Source organism: Nycticebus coucang, chromosome 7 (assembly GCF_027406575.1).
Source record: "Nycticebus coucang isolate mNycCou1 chromosome 7, mNycCou1.pri, whole genome shotgun sequence".
Taxonomy (NCBI): Eukaryota; Metazoa; Chordata; class Mammalia; order Primates; family Lorisidae; genus Nycticebus; species Nycticebus coucang.
Window position 1 is genome coordinate 19,763,220 of NC_069786.1, and position 10,181 is coordinate 19,773,400.

Sequence of the window (10,181 nt, forward strand, 5' to 3'; positions counted from 1 at the left end):
TCTCCTCTAGATAACTGTGTGATTTGAGTGAACTATTTCTATGGTGCCTTCATTTTTTCATCTGAAAAATGAGAGCTTTGTGACAGTTAGTGCTCCACAGATAGCTACATACTTCCCTCAAATTCACAGCCAGTGTCTGGGCAAGGGGCTATAATAGAAGTGGAATGTGCCCACCTCAGGGAATGGCAGTTAAAAGCTGGTGTATCTCCATATATCTCTTCTTCTTCTGGAGCAACTTTGGAAGTCACATATTCAAGACAACATAACTAAAAAATGACAAGTGGCCTAAATCCATGAGTGACTACCTGCAGGAGAGCTATGCAGGTGGGCTGCTAGACCTACATTGAATTTTGGATGAGAGTAAAATAAATTTCTATTGGTTTGGGGTTACATGTTACTGGAGCATGCCTTAGCTTATCCTGACCAATAGAGACTAAAACTGCCAACTTTGCTGAATTATAAGGATTAAATAGGAGGGTAATAAAAAGCATTGAAAACAGTGCCTGGAAGAAACAACTCACTCTGTAAACATTGTTTTCCTTCTCTACTTTCAAAAACTGTGTTTTTCTTCAACAGATTAATCTCATTGGCCAAAAGTAGTTGCAGACTCCTTTCTGATAATGATTTAGTGTTGGAAGCCTAGACACAGAATTCTGAAGAAGATGCAAGTTGCACCCAGCCTCATTAACAGAGGCTTTCTGGCTTCCTAAGGGCTTCTATTCCCCACAGAAGGCTGTACAGACACTTTGCAGGACCAACACTCAACTCATTTCCCTTGGAGCACAGAAAAACATGGGGGAGGGGACCAAAGTAGAGTGACAGTATTTCTGGCATATTTTAAATTTCTGTTTGGGTGTCTAGTGGCCAGAAGGCTTACAAATGCTGACCCAGGAACATTAACCAGGATTTTGTGTGAGGGCTTACTGTAGCCCCCCCCCAAACAGGACACAGTTGAATACTATCCCATCAACAATCTCAGCATTGTGTGATTCCAGTCTGTTAGACATGACTTAAATGTCTCTTAGGAAAGCTGAGACCCTAAGTGGAAAAAGCTTGCCCCAAATCCTTCTACCTGCAAGTGGCTAAATCCCAACACAGACTCTGCCTCCCAGAGCTCTTTCAATCCACCATAGCCACCTGGATTGGCCAGCCTCCCATCCAGTCACCTCTTCCTGATGCCACCTGCCTGAGTGGGGACTGTCAAAAATGCGTGCTAGAATCAGGCGTGGCAAGCCTGTCTACCATCTATTTTGCCATGATTTCTCTGGGTACACATTGGATTGATGTAGCTACTAAATGTCAGCCCTATCTCAGGAATCAGACAGAAAAGTCATAATCATCCCAGGCATTTACAAGGGACCTTTCAAAGATCATCATTTATCCTGAATAAAGCTCTCCTCTACCAACACTTTCCAATTATAGTCTTGACATTATGCTACAAAACACCTCTGCCATTTAATGAAAAAAGGGGAGGGGATCCCTACTTTTGAAAGTACATCTATTTGTCTGGTAGCCTAAATATCTGAGTTAATTTTCAACAACAACAACAAAAGATCTTGCCCTGTCCCTTTTTCCTCCCCTATGCATCTCTTCCCCTCATCCATATATTCTATTTGGGAAGTAACAATAAATCCCCTCACTTTCTAGGACTTGAAACTTGTTAATTTGAAAAACCGGAGATCCTCAAAAATGTAAGCTTGGACTTCCAGCCTGAGGAGGTTGCTGAGCACCTATTAGGTCCTGTCCAAAACGCAGAATGGTCCAGGCAGAGTAATGACTATGACGAGAGAAGATCGCCCATCGCAGTCTTCTTCCTCTCCTTGCATTTCCAGGCATCTCCCACCCCTTACAGCTTGCAGGGCGATGCCCGCTTGACCCCCTCCCCTCTCCAGCCTGCTCTGCCACCCGCCATGTGCCAGGCACTGTGCCAGGTACTCCGCGTTCTCCACCTCCTGTAATCCTCACCAGCAGCCCTGTGATGTAGGAATTAACCTCATTTAAAGATGAAGACACGAGGCCCGCAGAAATTAAGCAACTGCCCTCATTTCCCAAGCTTGGATTTGAACCCACGACTCTGTCTCTCTCCTAAACCCCAGTGAGACGTGGATTATTTTATCTTCACTTTCCTCCTTGGAAGGAAGCTGGCCAATAGTGCTGGGGAAGTTTCTGGACTGCAGAGGATGAACTGCAATCTAGAGGAGACAGAAAATCAGGGGCGAACGGCCACAGGAATTTCTGCAAGAGAATTCGCAGCCTAAGGCGGTCCCTCAGGGTCTAGTCGGGACCTGGGAGTTGGCGTCTCTAGGACTCACAGGGACCCCAGTACGCCAAGGAAAAAACAACAGAGAGCACAGCTAATGAGAAGCGCCCCGACCGGGACAGAGAAAAGCTGCGCCCGCAAGGCGAGGCGGCGTCACGTCCGGCTCCTGGAGGTGACATCCTCTCCCGGTTGCGCACCAGATACGCAGGCGGTGAACCCGTCCCAAGTCCGCCACGTGCACAGGCTATGAAACCCCCTCAGGGCTTTTCGTGAGAGCAGGCGGCAAAGTCCTGTGCTCCAGGTGCGCTGGTGGCCAACTTTCTAGGGCGCCCCACTTATGCAAGCTTCAGCCCACTCTCCCTTTCGCCAAACCTCCTCCTCCCACCGCGTCTTCCTTCCCGGACGTCCCATTCAGCAGCCGGTTCCTCACCTGAGCTGTGGCGGGCAGCGGCAGCACAGCCCACCGTCCGCGGCTGAAGCGAAACTTGGCCGCCTTGTGTATCTTCCAGTAGACAAACAGGACCAAGCCGAGCGGCAGGTACAAGGCACCACAGGTGGAGAAGACCGCGTAGGAGGGCTCCAGGCTTACCTGGCAGCGCTGGTGCCAGGCATTGTACGCCTCGTCCCTGCCAAACAGCAGCGGTGCCAGGGCGATGAGCGCAGGCAGCGCCCAGGTGAGCGCGATTGTGAGCGCCGAGGCGCGGCGGCGGATGCGCAGCGTGGACTGCGGGTGACCAGCAAAGGTCCAATAGCGGTGGAGGGCTATGGCTGCACGTTCCGGATGCTGGCAGTGCAGCACAGCACGTCGAAGGAGATCCACACTTGGCACAGGCTGCGACTCAGCCGCCAGCGTCGCCCGGCAGACAGCTGGCTCACCAGACTTAATGGCATTATCGGCGCGGCGACTAGAGTGTCTGATAAGGCTCTCAAAGCCACCAAGTTTTGCGGCACGCGATTGAAAGGCCGGACGCGCAGGATGGTGGCCAGAACCAGCAGGTTCCAGAGGAAAGTGGCCGTCATCAGCATCGCCAGCAGCGTCACCACCAGCACTGTGAAGACAGAGAAGGGTGGCCCCGGCCAGGCCGGACTGCAACCCCCGGGGTCGACCCAATGAAGCCGTCGGGGCTGCGGCTGCTGCTGCAAGTCTCCGGTCGTAGGGCAAGGGCAACGCTGGCGGCGGCCACCGAGAGGTCAGCGGCTTCCGTGGAGCACTGGATTGGGGCTCTCGGGCAGGGGACCCACGAGTCGTCCAGGAGCTCGACGTGGACTGGGTGGGTGGGCCACGGGAGGAGTACTGTCTGACTAGGGCGGCATGGAGAAGGGTCTGGGTGGTCCTACCGTGGCCCTCCTTTGGGCCACAACCTTTGGCGCTTCTGACTGGAGCCTTTGTGAACATTCTTGTCCAGTAGAGGAAAAAAAGGAAAGTAGGAAGGGAGGAGCTCAGTCCAGCTGCTCTCGCCCCGCCAGTCCCTCCTCCTCTCCTAGGGGTCTGCTGTGCCACCGGCTGTCAGAGGGCTGGGAATCGCAGAGCGCAGCTGAGTGTCGGCTCAGGGGCGGGCGGAACTATTTCCGCGCAGAGGCTGCGGGCTGAGACGCAGCTGCAGGGGGCTGGGGTGGGCGGGAGCCGGGGCCATCTGCAGAACCCGCCAATGGGAGATGGCCCCGAGCGCTCGCCGCGCTGGTCACCCAGACTCAGCTGGGCAGAGAACCCTGACAGCCGTGGTCCCGGGGAAGGCTTACAATCGATCTCCGCAGTTCCCTCGGAGCGGGATCTCCGCACCTGTTGGAGCGATTTGACTTAGGAAACAGAGGGTTCCAGCCCTCTAATGGCCAGAGGGGGTTCTGGAGTCCTGGAATATCGATTTTACTGATACTTGAAACAGGAAATCCAGCTGTTGGGGTGCAAAAAATAGAAAGCTCCTAAACCCAGCCCCATCCTGCCGCCTCATTCGCAGCAAGTTTGCCAGGGAAGGTTTGGCGGGGCCTTGAGAAGTTCACTGGCTCTGAGCACCTTAGCAGAGAGAGGGCAGGAGGGCGGGTCCGTCATCTTGGCCAGCCCCAATCTCCCCAGCATATCTGCGCTGTCCACACCGTCCCTCTCTTTCCGTCTCTAGCATTCCTGAGTATATGTCTCCCAGTTCTTCATATCCATTTCCAATCTGGAATTACTTCTAGTAACCCTTCGGCAAAAGTGGAAACCAATTTGAAAAGTGAAATTCTCCACACCCCCTCAACCCATTGTTAGTCTTTACACTTCTAAAAAGTAGTTAATCGTAATTAAGTTAATCTGAAACTGTGTTACCTATGTTCCTGGAAGCAGAATACAACACAGAACCCAAACTGTCGCTTCCCGGGTCAGGGCAGCACGACCCGCTTGTTTCTACCGCTCCAGAACAGACCCAGGCTGAGCAGGAGCTCGGAGAAGGTGGTGGGACCCTGCACCCTGAGAGTGAACTACCGGGAAGGAAGACACCTCTGGAAAGTCCACCTAGATGGAAGCAGGTGGAAGGTTCTTCAGAAGTCACACCCCTGGCACCTGAGGCAGTCTTGTCCTGCAGGAGGGACAGACTCGCCAAGAATGCCCTTTTTTACTCTCCTGGCCTGGTGCATTCACAAGCAGGCACTTCCCACTTTCTCAGCAGTGTGTACGATAATTCTTACACAGAATGGACAGCACTCTCAGGACAAAAGAGCAACATTCAGGAGTCAAAGTAAAAATATTTGGATTTACAGACTTAAATGTCAAGTTGTTTATAAATGTATCAAAGATGGTAAACTGTTCCGGATCACAGCGATGGGAGAAGTTGTGGTCAGCAAAGCCTTCTTAGAGGAAGAGGCTGAAAAAGTTCAATAAGGCTGAAATTTTACTGTAGAGGAAAGAAGGAAGGAATTTAGATATTGTACAAGCTGAATGGAGTGCCAGACCTCAACGCAAGCTGGGCTGGCTGGAGTGTGAAGGGGTGTGGCAGAGCTGCCAGGAGATGAAATGAAGGAAGTAAATGCCAGGGAGTGGGGTTTAGACTTGACCTTGGAGGAAAATGGATTTTGGAAGTGTTTGAGAAAATTAACCTGACAAGGAGAATACTTTAGAGAGAAATGAAGACATGCCTTTGAAATATTTTCACAATAATATTCTCCCTATCTTATTGAACATTTTAACAAGAATACAGAATATTAAAAGAGTAAAAACATTCACATGGCACTAGCCAGATACATGACATGCTCTTATTCTCAGTCTGTTTCTTTCCACATACATTTTATGTGTGTTAAATCAATTTTGAATTTTGTAGGTCTTTCAACATTTTTCATGTTACTGTGCGTCTCTTCATAGTTATACTTTGTATAATGAGCCACTTACCAGTTGGGAGACTCTGAGCAACTTAAGTTTTTTGAGACTCACTTTCCTTATCTTAAAAATGGGGATAATGATAACTGTCATAAGATCATTATAAAAATAAATTTAGATAGAGCCAATAGCATAGGCTTAAATGTTCAATGAATGACTTCCTATTTTTTAACCTTCCAGTCTAAACTTTAGGTTCAGTTCTCTTAATGATCTTTGACACAGATTATGCTTTTTACGTTATTATTATTTTTTTTTTTTGTAGAGACAGAGTCTCACTGTACCGCCCTCGGGTAGAGTGCCATGGCGTCACACGGCTCACAGCAACCTCTAACTCTTGGGCTTACGCGATTCTCTTGCCTCAGCCTCCCGATCAGCTGGGACTACAGGCGCCCGCCACAATGCCCGGCTATTTTTTTGTTGCAGTTTGGTGGGGGCTGGACTTGAACCAGCTACCCTTGGCATATGGGGCCGGTGCCCTACTCACTGCGCCACAGCCGCCTCTCAGATATTTACAACAACAAAACACTTTCACATTCTTTATTTCAGTTGATCTTATTCACGACCTTCTTAGACATTCCCATTTGCAGGTGAAGAAATGGAGAGAGGTTTGTTGACCTACTGCTGTAGACTGAACTGTGTTCCTCCCATATGCCTGTGTTGATGCCCTAACCCCCAGTGTGACTGTGTTTGGAAATAGGGCCTGTAAAGAGGTAATAAGGTTAAATGAGGTCATATGAGTGGGGCTCTGATTTGATAAGATTAGTATGAGAAAAGAGACACCAGAGACCTCGCTCTGTTTTTCCTTCTTATGTGAAGACAGCAAAAAAGACTCTTCCCACTAGACAAGAGTGGCCTCACCAGAAACTAAATCTGAGAGCTCTTGATCTTAGACTTCTTAGCCTGCAGAGTTGTGAGAAAGAAATGTCTGCTGTTTAAGCCATCAAGCCTACACAGTATTTGTTAGAGCAGCCAGAGCTAAGACACTTGCCTTGAGGCTAATAGCTGGGACTTCGCTCTCTGACCCTAAATCCCTATTTGTCCATGACACCAAGCTAACCTCCCTACACTGGACTGGGAATTCAGTCTGATTATTTTTATTTATTTTATGTATGAGGTTTTCTATAAAAAGTCCATATGCTTTTTCTTTCAGAAAAAATATATGTGTCTCCATTATAGCTTTACTAGGGCTTCTCTGTTTTCATCTCTGACTACTCTTCCTATTTCAGCCACACTAGCCTCTGTGTTCCTTGAAAGTGACAAATACGTTGCCTTCTTGGGTTTCTCCATCTTTCATGTTGTGTGATCGGAGATGTGAATGAACAGCAGCTTTGCCGTGGGTGTAAACTCGCTCCTGTAATTATTAAGTCAAGAAACAGACTACACGCAGTTAGATGAGATGAAATGGCATGTAGCAAAATTCTTTATTCCAAATTTTGGTTTTATACTCTTCCAATCACGTACACACTTAATCTATTATCTATTAGTTTTATCATCATCTTATCTTCTTTTTTACATATCTGTAATTTAACTTGAAAGGAAATATTTATCATATCAATGTAATCACTTGTGTAGTAAAACTCTTCTTCTAAACAGTGACTAATTTCCGAACAGGTCACAAAAACGAAAGTAGACACAGGGGAATTGAATATCTTCAAGCATTCACTCAGTTTACTCAGTATGAAGTAATGACTGTGTCCTTCCTTCAGGGCAGAGTATAGACCTTTGACAATATGTCGTTAACATATGTCAACCCTCTGGCCTGTATCTCTGAGGAAGGGCGGCATGCCCTTGGATCTCAGGCTTCACGGGGTGTACAGCTTCAGAGAAAAGGCCTAAGGAATTTACAACTCCAAAAAAGCCTATCTCTGCGAGTAACCCAGGGGGGTCCAGGTCTCTTAAGCCTCTGGAAGAAAAGCAAGTCATTTTAAACTCACACTGAATTTACTTTGTGTGCTTGATGTAGGATAAGTTTATTTCTAAATATTATCCTACATCTCAGGTAGGCGTGACTCATTCACCAGTGCCATTAGCGTCTCTGCTCCACTATAACCGTCACACAGGGCTTCCCTCACCATGAGATCTCTGACCCATCACTCTGTGTAAAGGTGTTCTTTATCCCACCGGTATACTTCTTTCCATGGGTCTTTACAGAGGTGACATATTATTATTTAATTCCCAACTATGTGACCTCTCACTAAAATGCAAGCTCTTCTTAGGCAGGAAATTTATTCACTGCAGTATTTTTATCATTTGTATCAGTTCTGTGCCAGGCATATAGTTGGTGGGTCAATATATTTGAATGAGTTTGTTGAATGAATGAACAAGGCATTGTGGTCCATGAGCCCTGAGCATCTCCTTTACCTTCTTGTTGTGTGTGCTAGAAATGTGAGGCCCTGACTTCTTGTTACTCGGGCTATTCCTCAGAGTTGTGTTTGTATCAAGCAGCCTTAAAGGATGAGGTAACCTCTCTCCCCTGGCAAAGGGAAGGCTTGCTTCCACTTACATATATCAAAGTAGTGAATCCCAAGGTAGGTGTTTCTCTCTATATTACAGCCCACTGACATGCAGGCATTCAGTGTGGGCTCTTTCTGTCACCACCACCCTGTGCCCTGGGTCTTGGGAAACATGGGGAGCCAGTGCAAATGAACATGAATCTACAGCTTTCCCTTAGAGTAGTAGAGCTCTTTGTCTCTCACCCAGGAGTCTCATGTTTTCTTCCAGCATCCATGAAACAGGGTAGCTTGTCAGCTTGCATGTAGGGTAAAATTTCAGACCCTACACAGTACTTCATAGGCTTTTGGTTGACTGATTTTTAAAATTATAACTAACAGAATATTTTTTCCACTTTTGGGCTTGCTTTTCTTGATACCTTTTCTCCTAAGTTTAAGTACTGAGTTATGATATAGAAGCAGAATGATTATTCTTTTTACACATTCTCAAATTGTACCTCAGAGAAATTTAAAGGATTCTTTTCTCTTTGTCCTGCCTTTGGAGAAAGAAGAAAGAGAAACTGACAGCCTTGCTAAAACAATTGTTTCATTATTAGAAAAAATGTTTAATTGGTATATAAAGATGTATTTTAATTGCTTTAATTTGCATTTCTTTAACAGCTAGAAAGTTTGCATTTTTTCATATGTTGTTTGTTATCTACATATTTTATTTTTGTGTAATAGCTGTTCATTTACTTTGCATTACTTAATAAAGGAATATTCTGATTTTATGAATATTTATAAATTTTAATGTATTTAGACAGCATATTTTCATCAGTTTGTTGTTATATAACTTTTCTGTTACTCCTTTTTGCGTATATTCTGTTACATTTTGTTGAGTAAGTTTTTCTTTTACATAATAAAACACATCAATTCTTTTTTCCAAGAACCACGCTCAATAACCATAAATTGCTTTCCTGTTCTATATTTCTGTTATTAAAGTTTGTGAACAGATTTAAAATGTAATTCTTTAGTCCCCATGGAATTGTTGTTGAATACAACATCAGGAGATGGTGATTTAGCCTTCTCACCAGTATGCTGTGTACAATCCTGTCCAACGAAGCTTAATCCTATGTACTGAATGCAAGTTATGATTGTGATACAAAGACAGGTATGATTCCTTCCTGATCCTGGAGTTTCTTTCATCTACCAGGGGACAAACTCTATTTATTTAATAACAATAATAGAGCAAAGTGTGCTAATACCTGCTTAGAAGTACCAATAAGGGTTTCTGGACTTACTGAGGGAGAGAAATCACTTCCAATAAGAAGGAACAGAGAAGGTCTCTTGTGGGAGGCAGCTTAAATATGAACCTTAAATGTGAGGATTTTCATGAGCAAGTGTGGGGAGAGGAGCAAGGAATTGCAGACCTGCCAGGAAGAGGATGAACAAGGACTTGGAGGAAAAAGAACAACAACACAAAACAGAAGGAAAACACAGCAAAGAATAATAGGAGTGTCCATCACCAAGGAATGGCAGCTCACTCACTTCAGCCTTGTCAATTTTTGATTCTGAAGAAACAATAAAGAGAAAGTTTTATCATTTTTGGTAGCTGATCCTTTCTCTTTAGTACTGCCATATCTCCCATGATTACCCTTTTAATTGTTATTTAAAAGCATTCCTACTTTGATATTGTTGCCTTTGTGTGTTCTTCCAGATGACTTTTCATATTATTTTCTTATATTTTTTTCCTACTTGTTCAGCAAGCCTCAGAACAAGTGCTAGCCTTTATGAGAAGCTGGTTCTGATCCCCACGTCTGCCCTAGCCTCAGCCCTCGCTGGTGAACCTGCTCTGGCTGACCCCTGAATCCAGTGCTGGGATGGGGAAAGCTAGTGGACAGCCTCCCAGAGGACATGGCTGGGCACTGGACATCTCTCAGCTTTCCCTGCTCCACCCCATTCACCCCTGCCTAGGCCCTGGCATGGCTCAGTAAACCTGTATGCATGAATGAACGATTGAGGAAAGATAAGAGAACCAAGACCCTGCTCATTGAAGAGTCTTGGATGGTGGGAGGTATTTAAGTATATCAGGGAAAATGGTGTCTAAGCATGAAGCCAGTTGTAAAACAAACAAACAAATAACAAC

General features: G+C 45.9%; 1 pseudogene; it reads right to left on the reverse strand.

Moving 5' to 3' along the window:
- Positions 1-2,606: 2,606 nt before the first annotated feature.
- On the reverse strand, positions 2,607-3,656 carry LOC128589680 (5-hydroxytryptamine receptor 5B-like; annotated as a pseudogene).
- Between the last annotated feature and the right edge of the window lie 6,525 nt (positions 3,657-10,181).